The 25,110-nt window shown below is 39.3% G+C and overlaps 1 long non-coding RNA gene across 1 annotated transcript; it reads left to right on the top strand.

Annotated features, from left to right (window-relative positions):
• Nucleotides 1-4,844: 4,844 nt before the first annotated feature.
• On the top strand, nt 4,845-25,068 carry LOC142169014 (uncharacterized). Its single transcript, XR_012698856.1, has 2 exons — nt 4,845-5,483; nt 21,836-25,068. It is a non-coding gene; the product is annotated as an uncharacterized LOC142169014 (long non-coding RNA).
• Nucleotides 25,069-25,110: the final 42 nt, after the last annotated feature.

The raw sequence follows: 25,110 nt of genomic DNA, 5'->3' as shown, positions 1-25,110 counted from the left end.
AAATCGTATTACAAAGGCTAATAGGTCTAAAGTGGGAGATGTATTGTGGGGTTTTTATCTTAGGGATGGGATACATATGTCTTATTTATCTTAGGGTCAATTGTAAGGGTTTAAAAATCTTGTGAATAGGTGTTGATAATTGAGGGGCTTGTGTTCGCCCAATATTTCTAGAAAAATATTGGGTGAATACCATATGGTCCGAGTGTTTTAAGCGGCTTAAAAGACTTTATTGCTTTATGAATTTCAAGGGTATTTAAGTCTCTACTAAGAAACGTTCTATCTCTGTCACTGAGGATATTGAGAGTGCTTGGATTACGCGTAACATGTCTGGAACAAAAGGGTAATTTAGTAGTGTAAATGTCTATAAATTGTTTTAAGATTATGTTCCGTATGTTCTGTAGGTCAAAAGTCCAGTTGCCTATAGAGTCTTTGAGCCCTAGTATTCTATTTTTCATGCTTCGTTGGATAGCCGAGATGTGAAAGAATTTAGTATTGGCATCTCCGTCATTTAACCACTGGACTCTAGATTTTAATTTCCAGAAGTCCTCTTCATTTTTTAGGATTCCATTATATTCGTGAATGAGTTGTTCCTCAAAGTCTACGTGAAAGTTTCTTTTGTGGGTATGATGCGTATTTTGGATACCTAATATTCTATTTTGTAATGTTTGTTTCTTTTTGAAGATATTTCCAAAGGTACTTTTGTTCATGTCTCCACATGTTCCGTAAAGGGTGATATGGCATTCTTATAGCATATGTTGTTTGACCAATGATAGTTAACTATATTTTAAAAATCATGATGGTTTAGCCATATTGTTGCAAAGCGGAATATGTGGGCGGGTTTATTCATAGGTTTTGTTAAATTCAAGATGTAGAGATAATTATCAGAGTGCGTGCGTTGCAAATGAGCCACAGTCGCATCTAGGTATGTCCCTACCCAGTTCGGGTTAGCAAGGAAGAGGTCTAGCCGTTCCAGGATTTGGTGGCCCCTTTTGTTTCCTTTTATTTGTCCACGTGAACCTGGGGTCCTGTGAACCCTAGGTCAATCCTGTTGAGATTGTCTAGGCACTATAGAAAGGCAGCAGTCCTAGTATTATTTATTGGTCTTCCTCCAAACATTTCAGAAGTAGATGTTACTTCGTTAAAATCTCCACAGAGAAGCCGCGACATAGTATTATTTTTAGCTACAGTTTCTAGGTTATTCCATAAAACTTTTCTATTAGCTAGGTTCGTACTTGCATAAACTAAGGATAAAAGCCAATGGTGTGATGTTCCTATAACCGTGATATTGACATAGATCTTCTGATTAATAGTAGTGACTGGGTCGTCCTCAAGCTCTTCAGTGAAGTTAACAAATTCCATGAGGTTGTAGTGACTCTCCATGCGTGTTTCTATAAGACAGATGATGTAGGGGTTGTTCCAGTCCAGAAGGTCCTTGAAGCTCCGCCTGAATTCAAGGCTGTTATACCCTCTGTAGTTCTAAAGAAGTATCTTCATCTGGGGTTCAGTAACGATCCTCGAACTCCCGCCCGGAACTAGTGACATGCGCAAGTGGGTGGTCAGTGGGTGGTCCACCCCATTGTCCATCAAGATGTCCTCCTCCGACAGTGTTGGAATTATCATAATAGCATATTTTGTGGAGGATTGAAAGTGGGTAGGAGCGGATGTTCATCGCAATCCTCAGGACCTTTGTTGGGATAGTTATGAAGCACATTTTTTTCTCTGTTTTTGTGGAGTATCATTGACAGTGATTCCTACAGTGTGATGTTCCGGAGAATTTGATCGAGGATGTTTGGCGCCTGTTGTTCAGGCTTGAGCACCATAGCCACTGCCTCTTCCATATTAAAAGGGGATAATGGCTCTAGTGGTGTTAGTTGATCCTCGATATCGATATTCTCCGGCAGTACCTGTTCTGGCGACAAGAGCAACCAGTTGGCCTGTGAGGATGCAATATCCTCCTGTGGAGAAAGTGGGAACTCCTGTTGCTGGTGTGTGTTATGGTTGCTTAGCTGTTGAATAAGATCCATGGTGGCTATCTCCTGGGTATAGAGCGACTGCATGTACTTTTCAAACTTTGTATTCATGGAGAAGAAATAAGCCAAGTATGGCTGAGCAAGTGAATATGATTGCATATATACGTAATTTATAACTGTAAAATACAAAGCAAATAACTCATATAAAAACATACAATATGAGACACTCATGATTCATTATTATACAAGTAATATTTCATCATAAATACTGCAGATAAACTACATAGAAAAATACATCTGAAACATCAAGATATCGTTATTATACTTGCAACTAATTTACATAATAACACATTTGAAACACTCATGATATTATAAAAATACAAGTATTATTCCAGGTATCATCCTTGCTAATAAATTATATGGAAAACAAAAATAAAATTACAATGTTATACTTGATTTATCCATATATAATACTTAAAAATAAGTTACATAACAACACATCTGAAACATCGAGATACGATAATTATACCAGTATTAAACCATATGTAAAACCTTCAAATAACTTACACAAAGCACCTAACTTACATAGAATGTATTACTGAGACAAAAAAAATAGGGATTCTATACAATTTGCTTATTTTTATGGATTAATAATTGATATCCCTTAATGGAATTGTGTGCTTGATGTTTGGAACCAACAAGTTTGATACGTTGTTGTCACCCCGTGACAGGCGGGAAATACTTACCACTATACTACAACGACTAAAACTTGTTGGTTTCCCAAGTACACGTAAATATACGCGGTCATCAAGTAATTAAGTGATTCGAAAGTTAGATATCGAACTCACATACATTTAGAGTAATTGTTAACTAAGCAAACTAAAATTAATTTATTGTCCTAGGTAATCAAAAGTGTTGGTTTTTCTATTACAACTACTATTGCGAAATTTAAACACGTAAATAGCTAAATTAATAAGAAGCATTTGTGGTTGAATTTTAATCAAAAGAGATAAAGATTCTAGGGTTGCGGTCTATTGAGTTCGTAAGAGTAAACTAAACTTACTCTTGAGTTCTTATTCTCAAACAAAAAAGGAGAAAGGTGTTTTAAGAATTTTTCATTACTAGTGGAAATAGTGATGTAGAAGGTAATTTCCAACGATTTTTTACTGTCATTAATTTTATCTTTTCTACATTCTCAAATTGTAACATCTTATACTGGTTGCCATGTCTTGCAGTTATTAGTTTAGTGCTAGAGAACCCATCCTCTTTATTTTTTTTGTTTGTAAAATATAATATTGGCAAATGAGTTCAAAAATACTTTATTTCATTCTATTACAATACATGTGCGCACATACATACATACATACAGATTAATTCATTTTATATAATTTAGCTCAAGCTCTAATTTGATTCAATACGATTTTTTAAATTTATTAAAGATTGGGATTCAATTGAATTCAAACATGTGGTGTCGTGACTCAAATTGTTATGTTTTTGTCTTGCTACCAAACTGGATATTAAATTAATTAAAATATAAAAATAAATAATTCGAGTAATAACTATAATCATTAAAACTCATTTACTAGTATAATCTCCATTAGCTTTTTCTTTTTCAAATTGTTTTCCGCCTTGATTTTTATTACTCGGATTTGTATTGTTGCTTGTTGAAGAAGAGAGAAAAGCACGAAGGGTGTTGTCGTGCCTTATTTGTATTCATTACCATATATTGAGAGATTTGAGATTAAAACATGAAGGGTGATACTGTGCTGGTAAGTAAAAGCACAAAGAGTGATGTCGTGCCATTATATTCATGATATTACATGGTGAGGACGAGAGTAAAAGCACGAAGTTTCTTGTACAGGGTGATGTCGTGCCATTATATTCTTGCTACTTTATATATACTTGCACATGGTTTTCACGTGGGTGTCTTGTCATAGCTTCATCATTACCTCGTCGAGATTAGGCTCAACACTTACGGAGTACATTTAGTCGGTTGTACTCATACTACACTTCTGCATTTCTTGTGCAGATACTGGTATTGGTCCCAGCGGTGCTTAGAGGTGCGTCGGCTCGAATCGCTTTCACTTCGCAGACTTGAGGTAGCTCTGCCAGCGTTTATAGACCTTTAAGTCCCCTTCTATTTCCTATCTTTACTGTTTTTCTAGCTTCGAACAGATGTATTTGCTTCAGACTATGTATGTAGTATTCTAGTAGTTCATGTATGTACTTGTGACATCGAATTTCTGGGAGTAGTTAGTATCACAAGTTCTTATATTCATTGCGTTAAATTCGGAATTTATTTCTTGTTAAATATCATTACTGTGTTTTAGCTATTAAAAATTGGTTAATTACTTAATTCACGTCGGTTTGCCTAGCAAGTGGATGTTAGGTGTCATCATGGCCCCGAGGTCGGGATTCCGGGTCGTGACATATAACCGGTTAAATTATACTAATAATGCAAGAATTCTATGCAAAGATAGTTTGATTTTCTTGTTTGCACATGTGTATTGTCTAATCTATGAGAATCAAGCTTTTCCCCTTCCGTAAGCGCATATAGGGAAGTGGGCCCTCGGCTATTGAAAGGACTACTTTCTTTTATTTATGAGAGTTTCTTATTCCGGCGCCCAATATCAATATATATATTTTAAAAGGTATCGAAACCAGACATAATTTTCTTTTTACCTTTTGGGTGCTTTTATAAATGGCAAGAATAAAGGTATTTTCAACTTTGCCTATAATTTTAGTTTTTTTAACTTTTCGGGTGCTCATATAAATGGCAAGAAGAAAGGTCTGTTCAACTTAACTATTTGAGAATCGTTTAATTTTCCTTCTAAAGCAGAACCCCTCCCTTCTATTTAAAGGGGACACAATTTTTTTTATTTTTTCATCATCTGAGAATTATGAGCTATGGAAAATATAGGAGCTCCTCCAATACTTTCTTCAACAAGATCTTTCATAGCCCCTCTTCTTATTTCAATGCTAGGCATAGTTTGCACTGCCTTAGCTTTAGTGATTTACCACTTCATTTTGTTAAGATTTTGCATAAGGAGAAGAAGATCACATATTAGAAACAATATTGGACAATCATTCCATGAACCCCATTTAACCATTGGCATAGAGCAGAAGATTATTGAATCAATTCCTCTCCTTGTTTACTCGATTTCTAAACAAGATTTATTTCGTGTTGATCAGAATGAGTGTGCTGTTTGCTTAGGTGAATTGGAAGTTGGTGAGATGGTTCGATTTTTGCCTAATTGTAGGCATATTTTTCATGTCACATGCATAGACAAATGGCTTATTGGCCACGTAAATTGCCCGATCTGTCGATCTCCTATAATAGAGGCAATAAAGTATGAGGAGAAAGATCAGCCAGACGTGACAATCATTTCACTACCATCTAATTCTCCGTCATGTGTCAATGATGAATGTAACACGATTGATGTTCAAGTTCAAGATCAAGATCACAAAAATCAAGTCAACCTCGATTATTGTACTACTTCATCGTCTCATCAGGTACGATTACCATCACAATCTTATAGGTTGCATTGCCATAGTGCATCATTGGAATTGCCTATGGAGAGAAGACCATCAGAAAGAAAATTAGTAATGGGGTTGACGAGATCATTATCTATGGATCAAACATTTATTATTATCGATAGAGAGAAATTAGAAGATGAAATCAAGTCATTACCAACATCTTCTTGTTGCTCTTTATCAATGGATGAATTAATCAGAAGCAATCAACAAGGAACTTTTTAGTGGCAAAAGGAAGTCATATAATTCCCTAATGATTTATTTATTTTTCTGCCAATTCATTTACAGTATTTAATTTGCTTCCTCTAGCTGGATATATGTTCACTAGATAGTAGTATATTAAGAAGACAATTAAGAGATAATATTCCCTAGATACTTAACTAATTAAATGCTATCCTCTTACCTCCTTCTCTTCTACTATTTTGCTAAGAATTTAATTTAGAACTTATTTAGCACTTAATTAATTTCGCGGCCTTAAATTTTTAGATTGTAATCTAAGCTGTCGTTTTCTCCAATTATAGCGATCAGCTAATGTGACATTTTCTTGAAAAACCAAAAAACATAAGGTGATTTCGTTTTATCTTCTTGATCGTTAAATGGTAGAAATAATCAATATCTCGATAAAATAATTAATGTGCGCTCAAAGTTACCCGAACATTATCATTATTTAAAAAAGATTGTTTTAATTTGGATGTCCCGAAGCTTTATTTCAGTATTTGCAACATTATATTCTGAACTAATACAGTTGAGTCTATAAATTGGAGATCACCCCTATTTGCGTTGGCATGACAATGTTCACAGTTAGATTTCGTCAAATATAGTTCCTTGTAGTTTGCATTCAGTTGGTCATAAAATACTATGCCCTCTGCTTTGCTTTGTGTGTCATAATTTGATTAGATACCAAGTTTAATAGTATAAATAAGATTTTTGAATTTTATGATTTTAAGTTAAAGATGCATATAACATATCAAAAAGTAAATTTTATGATTTTAAGTTAAAGATGCATATAACATATCAAAAATACTTTTTGAATCTTATAATTTTAAATATGTATGTCATTCGTTCGTACAAGGTAATGTCATTAAGGGTTGACACTCATTCCAGTAATGCAATAGTTCCATTTATCTCTCCCCCACAAGAAAATCGAATAAACCATGATCATTGTGCTGTTTCATCAAAAGTTAAAGGGTAAAGAGACAAATTTACCTCTCTAATTTCGAATATTGTCTATATCTAACATTCGTTATACTATTCGACTAAATTTACCCCTACCGTTATATTATCATGCCAAACTTATCCCTACCATCAACAAACTTTAAAAAGTTACCCCTTGATCAGTTAGTGTCACGACCCAGTTTCCCATCTGTTTGACGTCGTGACGGTACCTAATCTCTACGACTAGGTAAGCCTAACATTTGCGGAATAATAAAATAAAAATATAATTTTAACCACTAACTGTAGCAATAACAATATAACTGGGTACCATGCCGCTTGGCATGTACAATAACCAACTATTCAAAAATACACAACAATCCATAAAGCCGGAACTTCGTGTATCGCAAACTACAGAAGGAAAATCTAGTATCTCTATACATCAGAGTCTAACAAAAGAAAAATACAGAAGATAATGGACATGGGGACGAGTAGAAGGAGACTCTGAGGTCTGCGGACGTGGAAGATATACCTTGAAATCTCCGTAGCTGTCCCGGCTCACTGATAGTGCGGCTGATAAGGAACACCTGGATCTGCACACGAAAAACATGTGCAGAGAGTAGCATGAGTACACCACAATCGGTACCCAGTAAGTGTCAAGCCTAACCTCGGTCGAGTAGTGACGAGGTCAGGTCAGGGCCCTACTGGTATATATATAATAATAATAAAGCAAGGCAAGAATGAAATATCGCAGTAAAATAAGGACTGAAATTTAACAAGAAATAATTCATAGAAGGTAATAGCTGAGTACACAGAAATACAACAGAGGATCTCCCGAGATACCATCTCGTAGTCCCAAACGTAAATGTGCAGGGGGATCTCCCGGAATACCGTTCCGTAGTCCCAAAGTAAATATGCAAGACATGAGGATCTCCCGCAATACCATTCCGTAGTCCCAAAGTATATATTCAAGACATGAGGAACTCCCGGAATACCGTTCTGTAATTCCAAAGTAAATATGCAGGGGGGTCTCTCGGAATGCCGTTCCGTAGTCCCAAAAGTAAACACACGGCTCACATAATAGAATTAATAGCTACAACACGAAATCCTACAATTTAGATTAAGTACAAGTCAAGGAAAAACAGGAAATCAACTAGGCATGCTTCACAGAGTTCAATTAAGCAGCTAAAGCACGTAGACATGCGATATTGGACTAAACAGGATAGCTACACATATTAGGATAACTCAATTAAGAATGAAGACATGTTAATACTCATTTAAACAGTATAACTGAACTTAAAAGAAGAACAGATTACTACTCAATAAAATAGATTGGGTTTTTACAATAATTAGCCCGTGTACGTACTCGTCACCTCACGTACACGGCGCTCACATATCAAAACAGTACCAATTCCTAAGGGGATTTTCCCCACACAAAGTTAGGCAAGCCACTTACCTCGAACCAAGCTCAATCAATCGGTCACAATGCCTTTCCCACGAATATCCGGATCCGAATAGCTCAAATCTAGCCAAAAGCAATTACATATCATAAATACAACTATAATAGACTAATCTAATTAATGAAATCAAGACTTAAACAATAAATTCAAAAATTGCCCTAAAAAGCCTCACCGGGCCCACGTCTCGGAATCGGATAAAAGTCATAAAATATGAACGCTCATTCACTCACGAGTCCAACCATATAAAAATTACTCCAATCCGACCACAAATGCCCTTTCAAAACTCGAAATATTTGTTGCAGAAGTTCTTTCAAATATTTCCCAATTTCAACCTCAAAATCCGAAATTAAAGAGGAAATTAATGATAGATTAGTGGGATATAACCAAAATGGAGTGTAGAATCATTACCCAATCGATATCTCTGAAAATCCCTCAAACTCTCGTCCAAATCCGAGCTCCCAACTCAAGTTTTTGAAAAAATGGCAAAACCCCCGTTTTTGGAAACATTAATACTGCCCAGACATTTCCTTCTTCGCGAACGCGACCACAGCAAAATTTACTTCGGCCCAAAATCCTCTATCGCGAATGCGATGCACTTGTCGCGAGCGCGAAGACCACTCATCTCGACTCTACGCGAACGCGAGACCAACGTCGCGAACGCGTAGGCAAAAAGGGCCTGGGGACCCAGTTGGCCAATACTTCTACGCGAACGCGGGACCTCCATTACGAACGCGTAGACCAAGTACTTCAGTGCATCGCGAACATGTGACCTTCATTGCGAACGCAAGCACAAAATATCGCCTGCCTCCAGTTTCTCTTCGCGAACGCGTTACTCCCCTCGCGAACACGAAGAAGGAAACCAGAACTGAAGAACATCAGAAATCTGCAATCTCACTTAAGTCCAAAATGATCCGTTAACCACCCAAAATCAACCCGAGGCCCCCGGGACCTCAACCAAACATACCTACCAGTCCTAAATCATCATACAAACTTAGTCGAGCTCTCAAATCACATCAAAAAACACTAAAATCACTAATCGCCCTCCAATTCAAACTTAAAGAACTTAAAGCTTCAAATTTCCACAACCGATGCAGAAACCTATCAAATCGAGTCCGAATGACCCCAAATTTTGCTCACAAGTCATAATTGACATTACGGACCTACTCCAACTTCCAGAATCGGAATCCGACCCCAATATCAAAAATTTAACTTTCGCCATTTCAAGCTTAATTTAGCTACAGACCTCTAAACACATTCCGAACACGCTCCTAAGTCCGAAATCACCTAACGGAGCTAACGGAACTGACGAAACTCCATTCTGGAGTCGTCTTTACACAGTTTCAACTACGGTCAAGATCCTAAGACTTAAGCTTCCGTTTTAGTGACTAAGTGTCCCAAAACACTCCAAAATCAAAAACAAAATCTCCCGGCAAGTCACATAAGCAGAGAAAGATACGGGAGAAACAATAAATAGGGGATCGGGGCTAATACACTCAAAACGACCGGCCGGGTCGTTACATCTTCCCTCTCTTAAAATAATTATTCGTCCTCGAACGAGTATAGAGACATATCTGAAGTGGTGAAAAGATGAGGATAACGGTTGCGCATATCCTGCTCGGTCTCCCAAGTCGCCTCCTCGACCGGTTGTCCCCTCTACAGAACCTTCACGGAAGCAATGTTCTTTGACCTTAGCTTTATGACCTGCCTGTCTAAAATAGCCACTGGCTCCTCAACATAAGATAGATCCTTGTCCAAGTGGACTGGGCTGAAATCCAACACATGGGACGGATTGTCGTGATACTTCCGGATCATAGAAACATGAAATACGGGATGAACTCCTATTAGGCTGGGAGGTAAGGCTAGCTCATACGCAACTTCCCCAACTCACCACAACACCTCAAAGGGACCAATAAACCTTGGGCTCAGCATGCCCCTCTTTCCGAACCTCATAATTCCCTTGATAGGCGAAACCCGGAGCAAGACCCGCTCTCCAACCATGAATGCAACATCGCAAACCTTTCGGTCTGCGTAACTCTTCTGTCTAGACTGGGCTGTGCGAAATCCATCCTGGATTACCTTAACTGTCTCCAAGGCATCCTGAACCAAGTCCGTACCCAATAATCTGGCCTCGCCCGGCTCGAACCAACCCACTGGGGACCGACACCGCCTACCATACAGAGCCTCATACGGTGCCATCTGAATGCTGGACTGATAACTCTTGTTGTAAGCAAACTTCGCAAGTGGTAAAAACTGGTCCCAAGCACCCCCCCAAAATCTATCACACAATCACAAAGCATATCCTCCAGTATCTGAATAGTGCGTTTGGACTGTCCATCCGTCTGAGGGTGAAATATTGTGCTCAACTCAACCCGAGTACCCAGCTCATGCTGTACAGCCCTCTAGAACCATGATGTAAACTGCGTACCCCGGTCAGAGATGATAGATACCGGTACGTCATAAAGCCTGACGATCTCGCGGATGTAAATTCGAGCTAGCTGCTCTAAAGAATAGGTAGTCATCACAGGAATGAAATGAGCTGACTTGGTCAGCCTGTCTAAAATCACCCAAACTGCATCAAACTTCCGCTGAGTCCGTGGGAGTCCAACAACAAAATCCATAGTGATCCGCTCCCATTTCCACTCCGAAATCTCTAACTTCTGAATCAACCCACCTGGCTATTGATGCTCATACTTCACCTGCTGGCAATTTAGACATCGGTCCACAAACTCTATTATGCCATTCTTTATCCTCCTCCACCAGTAATGCTGCCTCAAGTCCTGATACATCTTCACGGCACCCGGATGAATGGAGTACCGCGAGCTATGAGCCTCCTGAAGAATCAACTCACGCAAACCATCTACATTAGGCACACATAGCCCTGCCCTGCATCCTCAATACGCCATAATCCCCAATAGTGACCTCCTTAACATCACTGTCTTGAGCTGTGTCCTTAAGGACAAGTAGATGGGGGTCATCATACTGACGCTCCCTGATACGATCATAAAGAGAAGACCGAGAGACCACACAAGACAATACTCGACTCGGCTCAGAAATATCCAATCTCACAAACTAGCTGGCTAAGGCCTGAACATCCAACGCCAATGGCCTCTCTGCTGCTGGTAGATATTCTAAACTCCCCAAACTCTCCTCCCGGCGACTCAAAGCATCGGCCACCACATTGGCCTTCATGGGATGGTACAAAATGGTGATATCATAATCCTTAAGTAGCTCCAACCACCTCCGCTGATGCAAGTTAAGATCTTTTTGCTTGAACAGATGCTGCAAACTCCGATGATCAGTGTAAATCTCATAAGAAACACCGTACAAATAATGTCACCAAATCTTCAAGTCATGAACAATAGCTGCTAACTCAAGGTCGTGGACAAGATAGTTCTTCTCATGCACCTTCATCTGTCTGGACGCGTAGGCATTCACCCTACTGTCCTGCATCAACACCGCGCAAAGACCAATTCGCGACGCATCACAATATACGGTGTAAGACTCCGAGCCTGTAGGTAATACTAATATTGGGGCTATGGTCAACGCCGTCTTGAGCTTTTGAAAGCTCTCCTCACACTCCTTTGTCCACCTGAATGGAGCACCCTTCTAGGTCAGCCTGGTCATAGGTGCTGCAATAGATGAGAATCCCTCTATAAAGCGACGGTAATACCCCGCCAAACCAAGAAAACTCTGGATCTCTGTAGCTGAGGACGGTCTGGGCCAACTCTGCACTACTTCAATCTTCTTTGGATCCCCCCGGATCCCATCACTCGATACTATATGACCAAAGAATTCCACTGAGTCTAGCCAAAACTCACACTTTGAAAATTTTGCATATAATTTCTTTTCTCTCAAGGTCTGAAGCGCAGCCCTCAGGTGCTGCTCGTGATCCTTCCGACTCCGGGAGTACACCAGAATGTCGTCAATAAACACAATGATGAATGAGTCAAGATAAGGCTGGAAAACACTGTGCATCAAGTGCATAAAAGCTGTTGGGGCATTGGTCAGCCCAAAAAACATAACAAGAAATTCATAATGACCATATCTGGTCCTGAAAGCAGTCTTCGGGATATCTGGCTCCTGAATCTTCAACTGATGATATCTTGAACGTAAGTCAATCTTGGAAAACACTCTGGAACCCTGTAACTGATCAAATAAGTCATCAATACGAGGAAATGGATACCTGTTCTTCACTATGACTTTGTTCAACTGGAGGTAATCAATACACATCCATATAGAACCATCCTTCTTCTTCATAAATAAAATAGGAGCACCCCAAAGGTGACACACTAGGCCGAATGAAGCCCTTATCAAGAAACTCTTGTAACTGCTCTTTCAACTCCTTCAACTCAGGAGGAGCCATACGATATGGCGGAATAGAGATGGGCTGAGTGCCCGGCAACAGATCAATGCCAAAATTAATATCTCTGTCGGGCGGCATGCCCGGAAGATTAGCTGGAAACATATCTGGAAAGTCCCTCACTACTGGAACTGACTCAACTGTAGGGGTATCAATACTGACATCTCTCACATAAGCTAGATACGTGTCACACCCTTTCTCAACCATTCGTTGAACTTTAAGAAAAGAAATAACTCTGATGGGAGTATACTCTAAGGTACCTCTCCACTCTAATCGTGGTAAACCTGGCATAGCCAGCGTCACGGTCTTAGCGTGACAATCAAGAATAGCATAATGGAGAGACAACCAGTCCATGCCCAAAATAATATCAAAGTCTACCATGCTGAGTAATAATAAATCGGCTCGAGTCTCAAAACCAATAAGAGCAATCAAACATGACCGATACACGCGGTCCACAACAAGAAAATCTCCCACAAGAGTAGACACATAAACAGGGAACTCAAAGAATCCCGAGATACGCCCAAATACGGGGCAAAATAAGAGGACATATAAGAATATGTAGAGCCCAATACCGACGCATCTCTATGACAGACTAGAGCAATACCTGTAATGACAGAATCAGAAGCGACTGCCTCTGTACGAGCAGGAAGGGCATAATATCTGGCCTGGCCTCCCCCTCTAGGGCGACCTCTACCTCCCCGACCTCCACCTCAGGCTGGCTGAGCAGGTGGGGGGGCAGCTGGTGTTGTAATCATAGCCTGAGGACGTGGTGGAGAACGTTGTGACTAAGAAGTCTATGGAGGTGCACCCCTCCTAATCCTGGGGCAATCCCTCACCATATGGCGAGTGTCGCCACACTCAAAATAAGCTCTAGGAGGGCATGGTTGTTGTAACTGGCTCGGGCCAGGTCTGCTGGACTGGCCGCTAGGAACACCCCGTGCATGAGGCATACTATATACTGGCGGTGCATAATAACGCTCCTGGGTCTAGAAGGAGCTGGAACACCCTTGGCGGCTGGAAGAGATGAATGAATGGGGTGGCTCACATAACCCCTACCATGGAGAGTTGCTGGGACACGAGCTCCAAAATAATAATCACTCTCTCGAGACCTTTTTGCCTCTCTCTCCTCTCTATCCCGGGCAAGCATGCCCTCCGATCTCCTGGCTATACTCCCAACCTGCTGATAAGAAATATCCATCTCCAACTCCCTGGCCATACTAATTCGGATGCTGGGGTGGAGTCCCTCAATAAATCATCGAACCCTCTCTCGAACTGTGTCAACCAAGGTCGGTGCATGCCGGGCCAAATCACTGAAACGAATTGCATACTCTGACAAAGTCATAGCACCCTGGCGCAGCTGCTCAAACTCCGCGTGCCGTGATTCCCTGAGGCTTTGAGGGACATACTCTCTCAAAAACATGTCTGAGAACTGAGTTCATGTAAGTGAAGCTGCCTCAGCCAGACTACTCAACTTATAAGCACGCCACCACTGATAGGTTGCTCCTCTAAGCTGGAATGTAGTAAAAGAAACCCCACTTGACTCTCCTACGCCCATAGTACAGAGAATACGATGACACTCCTCCAGAAAACCCTTAGCATCATTTGTATCCACTCCACTGCAGGTAGGCGGGTGGTACTTCTTGTACCTCTCAAATCTGTGTTGCTCCACCTCAAAAGTTGTTACCCTAACCTCGGGCTGAGATGGATCTACCGGCTACATTGGTACAATCTCTAGAACCTGGTCGACCTGAACCCGTTGCTCTAGAGTACCGGTAACGGGAGTCTATGCTCCTCCCCCGGCCCGAGATTTGGTAGGAGCAAGTGGAATCAATCCAGCCTGAGCTAAGGTGCTGAACATGCTCAAAAACTAGACTAGAGTCTCTTGGAGGGCTGGTGCAGAAACGGGTACCTCAGGTGTCTGCCCTCCAACTGGAGCTACTGGGGGCTCCTCTATAGCAGCTCGTGCGGGTCTGGCTGCACCACGTGGACGGCCCCGGCCTCTACCCCGGCCCCGGCCTCTCGCGGCTCTAGCAGGAGGCGCGGGTGCCTGGTCATCAGATCCGCTTGTACGTGTCCTCACCATCTGTGAGAGAATAGAATACAGAAGTTTCGAATTTTTGAAATCAAAAATTTTCGCACGGCAAGGAATCAAAGTAGTGAAATTTTCCTAACAGTTCCAAAGCCTCCCGAAAATAAGTACAAACGTCTCCGTACCGATCCGCGAGACTCTAATAAACCAGCTTGTGACTCACGACACCTATGAACTTAGAGCTCTGATACCAACTTTTCACGACCCAGTTTCCCCTCCGTTTGACGTCATGACATCACCTAGTCTCTACGACAAGGTAAGCCTAACATTTGTGGACTAATGAAATGAAAATATAAATTTAACCACTAACTGTAACAATAACAACTTAACTGGGTACCATGCCGCTTGGCATGTACAATAACCAACTATTCAAAAATATACAACAATCCCAAAATCCGGAACACCGTGAATCACAAACTACAGAAGGAAAATCTAGTATCTCTATACATCAGAGTCTAACAAAAGAAAAATACAGAAGATAATGGACATAGGGAAGAGTAGAAGGAGACTCCAAGGTCTGCGGACGCGACAGATATACCTTGAAGTCTCTGTAGCTGTCTCGGCTCACTGATAGTGCGGCTGATAAGGAACACCTGGATCTGCACACGAAAAATATGTGCAGAGAGTAGCATGAGTACACCACAATGGTACCCAGTAAGTGCCAAGCCTAACCTCGGTCGAGTAGTGACGAGGTCAGGTCAGGGCCCTACTGGTATATATATAATAATAATAATAATAATAAAGCAAGGCAAGAATGAAATATCACAGTAAAATAAGGACTGAAATTTAACAAGAAAGAATTCATAGAAGGTAACAGCTCGGTAAACGGAAATACAACAGAAGATCTCCCGAAATACCGTCTCGTAGTCCCAAACATAAATGTGCAGGGTAATCTCCGGGAATACCGTTCTGTAGTCATAAAGTAAATATGCAAGACAGGGGGATCTCCCGGAATACCGTTCCGTAGTCCCAAAGTAAATATGCAAAACAGGGGGATATCCCGGAATACCGTTCTGTAGTCCCAAAATAAATATGCAGGGGGATCTCCCGGAATACCGTTCTGTAGTCCCAAACGTAAACACATGGCTCATACAATAGAATTAACAACTACAACATGAAATCCTACAATTTAGACTAAGTACAAGTCAAGAAAAAATAGGAAATCAACTAGGCATGCGTTACAGAGTTCAATTAAGCAGCTAAAGCATGTAGACATGTGATATTAGACTAAACAGGATAGCTACACATATTAGGATAGCTCAATTAAGAATGAAGACATGCTAATACTCATTTAAACAGTATAACTTAATTTAAAAGAAGAACAGATTACTACTCAGTAAAATAGATTGGGTTTTTACAACAATTAGCCCGTGTATGTACTCGTCACCTCACGTACACGGCGCTCACATATCAAAACAGTACCAACTCCTAAGGGGATTTCCCTCACACAAGGTTAGGCAAGCCACTTACCTCGAACCAAACTCAATCAATCGGTCACAATGCATATCCGGCTCCGAATGGCTCAAATCTATCCAAAAGTAATTACATATCATAAATACAACTATAATAGACTAATATAATTTATGAAATCAACACTTAAACAACAAATTCAAAAATCGCCCTAAAAAACCTCCCCTGGCCCACGTCTCAAAATCGGGTAAAAGTCACAAAATATGAACACTCATTCACTCACGAGTCCAACCATATAAAAAGTACTCCAATCCGACCACAAATCCCCTTTCAAAACTCGAAATCTTTGTTGAAGAAGTTCTTCCAATATTTTCCCAATGTCAACCCCAAAATCCGAAATTAAAGAGGAAATTAATGATAGATTAGTGGGATATAACCAAAATGGAGTATAGAATCATTACCCAATCGATATCTCTGAAAATCCCTCAAAATCTTGTCCAAATCCGAGCTCCCAACTCAAGTTTTTGATAAAATGGCAAAAACCCCATTTTTGGAAACATTAATACTGCCCAGACATTTCCTTCTTCGCGAACGCGGCCACACCCTCGCGTTCGCGAAGCACAATTTACTTCGGCCCAAAATCCTCTATCGCGAATGCGATGCACTTGTTGCGAATGCAAAGACCACTCAACTCGACTCTATGCGAACGCGGGACCAACGTCGCGAACGCGTAGGCAAAAAGGGCCTGGGGAACCAGTTGGTCAATACCTCTACGCGAACGCGGGACCTCTATCGCGAACGTGTAGACCAAGTACCTCAGTGCTTTGCGAACGCGGGACCTCCATTGCGAATGCATAGCAAAAAATCTCTCATGCCTCCAGTTTCTCTTCGCGAACGCAATACTCCCCTCGCGAACGCGAAGAAGGAAACCAAAACTGAAGAACACCAGAAATCTGCAATCTCTCTTAATTCCAAAATGATCCGTTAACCACCCGAAATTAACCCGAGGCCCCCGGGACCTCAACCAAACATACCTACCAGTCCTAAATAACCATACAAACTTAGTCGAGCCCTCAAATCATATCAAAAAAATACTAAAATCACGAATCACCTTCCAATTCAAACTTAAAGAACTTGAAACATTAAATTTCCACAACCGATGCAGAAACCTATCAAATCGCGTCCGAATGACCCCAAATTTTACACACAAGTCATAATTCACATTACGGACCTACTCCAACTTTCGGAATCAGAATCCGACCCGGATATCAAAAATTTCACTACCGATCCAACTTCCTAAAAATTTAACTTTCGCCATTTCAAGCCAAATTTAGCTACAAACCTCCAAACACATTCCGAACACGCTCCTAAGTCCAAAATCACCTAACAGAGCTAGCGAAAGCGATAAAACTCCATTCCGGAGTCGTCTTCATACAGTTCCAACTACGGTCAAGATCCTAAGACTTAAGCTTCCATTTTAGGGACTAAATATCCCAAAACACTCCGAACCCAAAAATAAAACCTCCCGGCAAGTCACATAAGAAGAGAAAGATACGGGGGAAACGGTAAATAGGGGATCGGGGTTAATACACTCAGAACAACCGGCCAGGTCATTACAGTTAGGTAATCCAAAATCTCTCAGTTTTCTTTTATTTAAATCACTTGTTGTTGTTCTTACTCCACTATTTTCAAAAATTACTATTTATTTGAATGTTAAAGGTACAAGACTATACAAATTATTCATGGATATTTTTAATTACCATTGCACCCACTTCTCTTCTTGTGATAATGGGTTTAGAGTTGGTCTAAATTTTTATTTATTTTTCAACCATATACACAGGATCTATTTATTGTGTATAATATGCAGTTGCTCATCATGTATATACATGTATATTTGAATATATTTTATGATTTGTCTGGTTAGTACAGAGTTCGAGCGACTAACTTAAGAGTGCACAATGTATAGGCATTTAATTAAAGCAAAGTTGAATTCGACAATGTAAAGTCTCCAAGGAACTTCAACTTCTATCACTAATACTTGCAAAGTCTCCATACCTTTGGTGCAATGAATTCATTAAAGTTGGGGTATTATAAATACTTTGGAATTTAGACAAGCTACCTAATTTAGATTATTCAATTTACTATACTTTGTTTACTAACAATTGTATTATTTTAATATTTTTTTATTTGTTTTCTAATTAAAAAACTTCCTTTGACTCTTGCATTGGCTCATACAAATCAATTTCCATATCTCCTTCCGAACACAATATCGAAAAATGCTTGAAGTGAGGACCAAAGTGCTCCAACTGAAAATTCAACTTGTTATCGACCTCCTCTTCTTGCCACAAACTAGAATCAATTAAAATTGCATCTGTAAGGTCCTCAATTGACTCCAGTACCACTTCTTCAACATCGACATAATCAAATTATATTTGGTTGGTTTGGTCATACTCTACTCTCAACTCCTCCATTATAATGGCAATTTCTACCGCTAATTCATGCTCTTCTTGGCTACTATCCATAATGTAAGCTTGTTACGTTTTATAAGGTTCAACTAGTTGACTCACTTGACCCTCCAAGTTGTGAATAATTACCTCTTGCCTTTGTATCTACAGTGGCTTCTCGTCATATTTTTCCACAAGGCACTTCAACATATCCCTGATCTCCTTCAGGTCAGCGTTCCCAGGTTCTTTGTTACTATTAACTTCACGAGAAAAAGTATAACCATCATCATAAGGAGTTGAGGGGGGATAAGGAAAATCAAAAGTAGAATTACCAACAGTGAAACTTTCAAAATTCCAAGATGTCACGTTTCTCTAATCAACAAGTAAAATTAAAGAAAGAAAGAAGAAAAAATTAAAATAAAAATAAAAATTCAAACTTGAAACCAAGCAATATTTACAGATATAACTACACCGTTAATTCCCCGACAACGACGCCAAAATTTTATCACACCCAACTCTAGTCCTAAAAAGGATAAGCAGTCGCTGCAAATATAATATCCGATCTAAGAGTCCGAAGTCCAATCCCACATAGAACTAAGGTTTAGCTACAACTGTTTACTATCACTAAGAAGACAAGCTCGAACAATTCCTAATTAATAAGAGTATGTTTTCTAACTAATTAATTGACAAATTAATATTGTAAATTAACAACTAAAGATACTAAGGATTGGAGATAATATTAAGGAGGTCTAAAGTTATGATTTTTTCAATTGTCGAAATCTTTCCCGCTATATCTTTTATAATTTCGCCTATGTTTTCTCTACCGATCGTGAGTACTTTGGGTGTCGCAGTTCTCTCTCGAGCAACTACCATAATTTACTAGATATATTCTCTCAAATTACGCTAGATGTCACTAATTTACCGCTCACTACGATCATACCAAGGTTTTGTTATCTCTAATCCCGCCTTTAAACCCTCCGTATTGATCTCTCACATACGTTAGGAGTGATGTTGTTCAACAACTACCGATAATGACCCGGCCAGTCATTTTGAGTATTTCAGCCCCGTTCCACCATTACTGCTCAATTTGTGCTTTATAGTTGTTGTGTGACTTGATAGGGTAATTGGTTCGGGTCCGGTGAGGTTTTGAAATTAATTGGAACACTTGGTTTCAAGGTTTAAATAGTAAGTTCAAATAGTGGCCGGATGTCGACTTATATATAAACGACCCCGAAATGGAGTTTTGATGATTCCATTAGCTCCGTATGGTGATTCTGGACTTTAAAGCGTGTCCGAAAAATTATTTGGGAAGTTCATAGTGAAATTTGGCTTGAAATGACGAAAGTTGAATTTTTGGAAAGTTTGACAAAGGAGTTGACTTTTTGATATCGGGGTCGGAATTTAGTTCTAAAAATTTTCATAGATCCTTTATGTCATTTATGACTTGTGTGCAAAATTTAAGGTCAATCGGAATTGATTTGATAGGTTTCGGCATCGAATGTAGAAGTTAGGCATTTATAAGTTTCTTAAGCTTGAATTGGGGTATGATTCGTGATTTTAGCGTTATTTTATGGGATTGGAGGTTTCAACTAAGTTCGTATAATATTTTAGGACTTGTTGGTATATTTTGTTGAGGTCCCGAGGGCCTCGGGTGAGTTTCGGACGGTTAACGGATCAAAATTTGGACTTAAACAACTGCTGGAATTTTTTCTGCTAAAAAATCGAGGGTGGAAAAAATCGAGGCTAGAAACAAATCGAGGCTGGAAAAATTGAGGTTGGAAATTGAGACTGGAAATCGAGGCTGGAAATCGAAGGTTGGAAATGAGGGTCAGGAAATCGAGGGGGCAGCGCCTGGACAGAAATTTTAAGTTATAAAACGGGGACTTCGTCCCATTTTCTATTTTTTACAAATTGAAGCTTGGGGAGAGGCGATTTTTGAGAGATTTTCAAGGAAAACATCAGGGTAAGTAATTCTAACTTGGATTTGGTCAATATACACGAATATATCATTATTTTCATCATTTAATTAGTGTTTTGAGATGGAAATTTGGGGAAAATGAGGAAGAGTTCCTGGACTAGAATTGTGAGGTTTTGAATGGAATTTTGTTATCGGATTTAAGTAAAATTGGTATGGTTACACTCGTGAGTGAATGGGCTTTCGAGTTTTGTGACTTTTGTCAGATTTTGAGACGTGGGCCCGGGTTTGAGCATATTTTGGATTTTTGGCTATAATTTTGTATTTTCTTGTGGAATTGATTCCTTTAGCCTATATTGATTGTACAGTACTGCTTGTGGCTAGATTCAAGGCGTTTGGAGATCAATTCACGAGGTAAGGGCATAGCAGAGTAAGAAATTACATAGTTTGAGGTAAGTAACAGTTCTAAATTTGGTCCTAAGAGTATGAAACATCAGATTATGTGTTATGTGATTGGTTTTGAGGTGACGCACATGCTAGGTGACGGGCGTGTGGGCGTGCGCTGTAAGAATTGTGACTTGGTCAATTCCATGGATCTGTGTAGTTGAATAAATTGTTGTTACCCGTACATTTTTCCACGTATTAGGGAAATTGAACTATAAATCATGTTTAAACCATGTGTTGACACTGTTGGGATCCACAGGGGTCGTGTACATGTTGAATTATCTGTTAAATTACTATTTTCTACTCAGTCACGGTTTTACTTGCATATTACATCTCATTCTCTCTTGTTATTTATTTATACATCATATCATCATTTTGGGCTGATTTTCATGATATTGTGAGCCCGAGAGACTAGAGAGATTGATGACTGAGTGAGGCCAAGGACCTGATTGTGAGGATATTATGGGATCGGGCTGCACGCTGCAGCATGCCATATTGGCTTCATATATATATATATATATATATATATATATATATATATATATATATATTATTTATGGGATCGGGCTGCACGCCGCAGCATGGTTGATTGATTTATGCCATGATTGACTTGTTATAGCGATTGGGCTGAAGGAGCCCCTCTGGAGTCTGTACACACCTCCAGTGAGCGCATGTACCTACTGAGTGCGAGTGCTGAGTGATTGAGAGGAATGAGTGCTTGTGAGGAAAGAGTGACTGTGAGGTTGGAGTGAATGGGAGGATTGAGTGATTGTTACTCTGAGAAGATGCATTGATTTCATTATTGCTGCATTTCAGCAGTCATATATCACTGTTTTGGAAATTTCTGAAAGACATTATCTTCTGTTTCAGTCCAAAGTTGATATAAAATTATAGTGGAATTTTAAATGTTGAACTTGAGAGCATGCCTACCCTTTTATGTAAAATATTGTTGTATTTGGACTTAGTTATGAAGCTCGTCACTATTCTCAGTTCTTATTTATTATTGTTACTTACTGAGTTGGTTGTACTCATACTACACCCTGCATTTCGTGTGCAGATCTAGGTGGACCCCTATCACGACCCAATTCTCCCTCCGTAAGACGTCGTGACGGCACCTAGTCCCTACGACTAGGTATGCCTAACAAAATACGGAGATAACAAAAATGAAAGTAAAACTTAACAACTAACTGCAACAAATAACTAAATAACTGGTAACAATGTCATTCGGCATGTACAATAACCAACACTCTAGTAATATACAGTATTCCCAAAACTCGGAACATCATAAGTCACAAGCTACAGAAGGAAACTTGTGTCTCTATACACCAGAGTCTAATAAAAGAAGTACGGAAGGTAAATGACATAGGAAAGAATAGAGGGGGACTTCGAGGTCTGCGGACGCGAGCAGATGTACCTTGAAGTCTCCGGAACAGCAGCAAATGCACAACTAATAGCGAGACTGGTATGATGAACCTGGATCTGCACACGAAAATATGTGCAGAAGAGTACCATGAGTACACCACAATGGTACCCAATAAGTGCCAAGACTAACCTCGATCGAGTAATGACGAGATTAGGTCATTCCTACTGGTATATAATACATAAAGCAGGGGAATATAATAGTATATTAAGAGACTTGAATTTAACAAAAGGGAAAACACAGCAAAAATAGCAATGCAACACAGGGGTAAACAGCAGGGGATCTCCCGAGATACCGTCTCACCGTCCCAAAGTAAATAAGCAAAGAGATCTCCTGAGGTACCGCCTTGTAGTCTCAAAAGTAAATGCGCAGGGAGAACTCCCGAGGTACCGCCTCATAGTCTCAAAAGTAAATACACACCTCAAACCGATAAATACAACAATTAATAGTAAGATTTCTACAGTTATACTGATAAAGAACAAGGAAAACAGGAAATCAACTAGGCATGCTTCACAGAATTCAAATAAGCAGTTAAAGCACATAGACATGTGACATTAGACTAAACATGATAACTACACATACTGGAATAGCTCAATTAAGAATGAAAAAAATAGACTAATACTCATTTAAACAGTATAACTCAAATTAAAGGAAAAACATGTTACTACTCAGTAGAATAAATCGGGTTTTACAAAAAATAGCTTGTGTACGTACTCGTCACCTCACGTACACGGCGCTCAGATATCACAACAATACCAAATCCTAAGAGAATTTTTCCCACACAAGGTTAGGCAAGCAACTTACTGTCACGACCTCAAATTCCCTCCGTAGGAGGTTGTGATGGCACCTAATCTCTAAGACTAGGTAAGCCTATCAATGCGAAATAATCATAAATATATGAAATAAATAAACTATAATTCAAATAATTACAACTCCCAAAACCCCGGTAGAAATAAGTCACAGGCTTCTAAAAATTTATTCTCTATGTCTCTATATATCAGAGTCTAATGCAAATAAGAAAGAAAATATAGTAAGATAGAAGGGGACTCCGGAGTCTGCGGACGATGGCAAATATACCTCGAAGTCTCCTCGTACAGCTAGTTTACTAATGCCTGGTCTGGTAAGGTGTACCTGAATCTGTACAAAAAGATGTGTAGAAGAATAGTATGAGTACACCACAGCGGTACCTAGTAAGTGCCAAGCCTAACCTCGATAGAGTAGTTATGAGGTCAGGTCAGGCCCTACTGGAAAATAATAATTGCATGATAAAATGTTTAACAATATAATAAAATAAAATGACAATGGAAATTAATCAAGTAGCATGTCACCATTTAATTACACAAAATAATGGCAAATAATATCTCGTGGAATCAAAATAGAATTTCTTTCAACTTTAAGAAAATCACAACAAATAATTAAAGGCAACTGCGGCTATAGATCAATATCAACAAGGGCACTCCCGAGGTACCGCCTCGTAGTCCCAAATCATAAATAAATTCACAATATCTCATTTCCTTATCTCACCGCGAGAGCTTTCACAATTTATTTTAAAGAAAATATTTTTTTTCGAAATAGCATCCCGCGTTTTAGCCATCCTTATCACACCGCATGACTTCTAGTAGTTTCCCCTACTATCCACGCGTATCAAGCCACCCTTATCTCACCGCATGCGTTTCAATACCCAGACCTTATACAACCGCATGCGTATCAATATCACAATATATCACAATTTGCACCTCAAGTGCTCAAATAATTTACCTTGCCAACATAATTCAACAACAATATTTTTCACAATAAAGAGCCCATGGCTTATGCCAAAATAAATCATCAATAATATTTTTTCACAATAAAGAGCTCACGGCTCATGCCAAAATAAATCATCAATAATATTTTTTCACAATAAAGAGCTCACGGCTCCATCACAATGAGCACAAAAATCTTACACAAATATTCAGGAATAAATAATTCAGCAAAATAATATTTCAAAATCTTTAATACGTTGCTTCAATATCAAATTTAAAATGTCAAATACTTCATATTAATATTATTTATTTTAAAGAAAATCAACCTTCAAATAATGCACAGAATAAAAGAAACCAAATCCCAACTAAACAGGTAAGACAATTAGTAGGAAAAAGGCCAAGCAAATTAAAGTATATAAATCAAATCAATGATGGAGAATATAACAAGATTTAATAATTTAATTAATATGCAACAGTGATCTACACAATTTAAAAATATAATTCTTCACATTTAACTCGTATACACACTCGTCACCTCGTGTACACGACTTTCATTACATTACAATTAATACCAATCCTAGAGGAAGTTTCTCCCACACAAGGTTAGACAATTAACTTACTTGCCCCTTGAAGAACTCTCCCTTACCTCAGGTTGTTAAAGCTTGATCTGAGTATTCAGAAACACCAGCCAAGATGCAGAATGAAGAGGGACAAAATGTGGATCTTTACATCCCCAGGAAATGCTCTGCTACCAACAGGGTGATCACTTCAAAGGATCATGCTTCTGTTCAACTTAATGTTGGGCATTTGGATGATAAGGGATTGTATATCCCTGGCAGTTTCACCACCTTTGCTCTTTGTGGTTTCATCTGTGCTCAGGGTGATGCTGACAGCGCATTGGATCGCCTCTGGCAGAAGAAGAAAGTTGAAGCTAGGCAACAGTAGAAAAATAGATTTGCATATTGAGATTATTATCTTATGGTGGAGGATATTGGATAACTATTTGAATTTCATCTCAGTTTGACTGTTTTCCCTGCTATATATGGGATAGGTTTTCATCTTTGGATATTTCACTTGCCTTCATGATTTTGATCTCCTTTTCTGTTCAAGTTTTAAAATGACTGCTTAGATTGTCGTACTCCTTTTGCTGAATTTTATTTCTTAATTGCG

Source organism: Nicotiana tabacum, chromosome 2 (assembly GCF_000715075.1).
Source record: "Nicotiana tabacum cultivar K326 chromosome 2, ASM71507v2, whole genome shotgun sequence".
In the NCBI taxonomy this organism is placed as follows: Eukaryota; Viridiplantae; Streptophyta; class Magnoliopsida; order Solanales; family Solanaceae; genus Nicotiana; species Nicotiana tabacum.
This window is presented reverse-complemented; position numbering and strand designations above follow the sequence as displayed.